The 2,079-nt window shown below is 39.3% G+C and overlaps 1 long non-coding RNA gene across 1 annotated transcript in view; it reads left to right on the top strand.

Annotated features, from left to right (window-relative positions):
- The window catches only part of LOC121841629, a 3,259-nt gene extending 1,841 nt beyond the window's left edge, over window positions 1–1,418 (top strand). The window contains exons 1-2 of the long non-coding RNA XR_006080648.1: window positions 1–1,314; window positions 1,365–1,418. The exon at window positions 1–1,314 is cut by the window's left edge and continues 1,841 nt beyond it. This is a non-coding gene — a long non-coding RNA (uncharacterized LOC121841629). The remainder of the gene's footprint in view (window positions 1,315–1,364) is intronic.
- The last annotated feature ends 661 nt before the right edge of the window (window positions 1,419–2,079 follow it).

The raw sequence follows: 2,079 nt of genomic DNA, 5'->3' as shown, positions 1-2,079 counted from the left end.
ATGAAAAAGTGGATCTCACATGATCCATATTCACCATTTCTTTCTCTTACCTTTTCTCGCTCTCCTTCACCTTTTTATCTCCATCCCTCAAATACCCCCTGACCCTCCCACCTATGGGGCATGGTGTATGTGAACAGAGTGATACGAGAGGGTGGCGTTATAGAACTGGTACAGGAAGTTGAGGTCAAGTCATAGAGGGATTTAAGGGAAGATGGGTGGAAGTGAGGATCTGAGGGTTACTGAATAAGAACTGTGGGGTTTACAGAATGTTCAAAGGAGAGTTCTAGAACGGTGGAGGTTGTCTGGGGGTAAACATACTATACACTGCAGTATGCCATACAGACTTTAGTACAGAACAGTACAGGTGTAGTACACTACAGTATGCCATACAGACTTTAGTACAGAACAGTACAGGTGTAGTACACTACAGTATGCCATACAGACTTTAGTACAGAACAGTACAGGTGTAGTACACTACAGTATGCCATACAGACTTTAGTTCAGAACAGTACAGGTGTAGTACACTACAGTATGCCATACAGACTTTAGTACAGAACAGTACAGGTGTAGTACACTACAGTATGCCATACAGACTTTAGTACAGAACAGTACAGGTGTAGTACACTACAGTATGCCATACAGACTTTAGTTCAGAACAGTACAGGTGTAGTACACTACAGTATGCCATACAGACTTTAGTTCAGAACAGTACAGGTGTAGTACACTACAGTATGCCATACAGACTTTAGTTCAGAACAGTACAGGTGTAGTACACTACAGTATGCCATACAGACTTTAGTACAGAACAGTACAGGTGTAGTACACTACAGTATGCCATACAGACTTTAGTTCAGAACAGTACAGGTGTAGTACACTACAGTATGCCATACAGACTTTAGTTCAGAACAGTACAGGTGTAGTACACTACAGTATGCCATACAGACTTTAGTTCAGAACAGTACAGGTGTAGTACACTACAGTATGCCATACAGACTTTAGTTCAGAACAGTACAGGTGTAGTACACTACAGTATGCCATACAGACTTTAGTTCAGAACAGTACAGGTGTAGTACACTACAGTATGCCATACAGACTGTAGTTCAGAACAGTACAGGTGTAGTACACTACAGTATGCCGTACAGACTTTAGTACAGAACAGTACAGGTGTAGTACACTACAGTATGCCATACAGACTTTAGTTCAGAACAGTACAGGTGTAGTACACTACAGTATGCCATACAGACTTTAGTACAGAACAGTACAGGTATAGTACACTACAGTATGCCATACAGACTTTAGTTCAGAACAGTACAGGTGTAGTACACTACAGTATGCCATACAGACTTTAGTTCAGAACAGTACAGGTGTAGTTCACTACAGTATGCCATACAGACTTTAGTACAGAACAGTACAGGTGTTGGTTTATGACTGCTGAATGTCCTTTTGGGTGGGTGGTGATGCTGCTGTTGCTCCTGCACCGCCCCCTGTCGTTGCCCCCCCGACCCCCTCCTCAAATAGACAGACAGACCCCCTCTCTCTCTCTCTCTCTCTCTCTATATATATATATATATATATATATATATATATATATATATATATATAAAATATATATATATATATATATATATATATATATATATATAAATATATATATATATATATATATGGTGGGGGAGGAGGTGTGGTAAAAGAATATATATATAAATAGTTGATTTAACAGCAATTTCATGTGGGATGTATAGGAAATAATGTGTTAATATTGTACATTTTTAGAATTGAAAAAAAAATCGACATTTAAAAACAAATCCAAGTTGAGACCAATTAACTGCTTGTATTGTGAAGACACAAATCTCTGTGATAACTGACATGCTCTTTACCAATGCTTTGAAACAAGGAAATGAATGAAAGAACATGATCAACAACACCTTGTACATACACACACACACAGTGTGGTCCTGGAGTAGTGTTAGTAGATTCCGTTGGGGTTCTATCGAGTTCCGTTGGATCCCATTAGATTCCGTTGGGGTTCTATCGAGTTCCGTTGGATCCCATTAGATTCCGTTGGGGTTCTATCGAGTT

This window comes from Oncorhynchus tshawytscha, linkage group LG33 (genome assembly GCF_018296145.1).
Source record: "Oncorhynchus tshawytscha isolate Ot180627B linkage group LG33, Otsh_v2.0, whole genome shotgun sequence".
Taxonomy (NCBI): Eukaryota; Metazoa; Chordata; class Actinopteri; order Salmoniformes; family Salmonidae; genus Oncorhynchus; species Oncorhynchus tshawytscha.
Note: the sequence above shows the minus strand (reverse complement) of the source record. Positions and strands in the feature narration are given on the sequence as shown.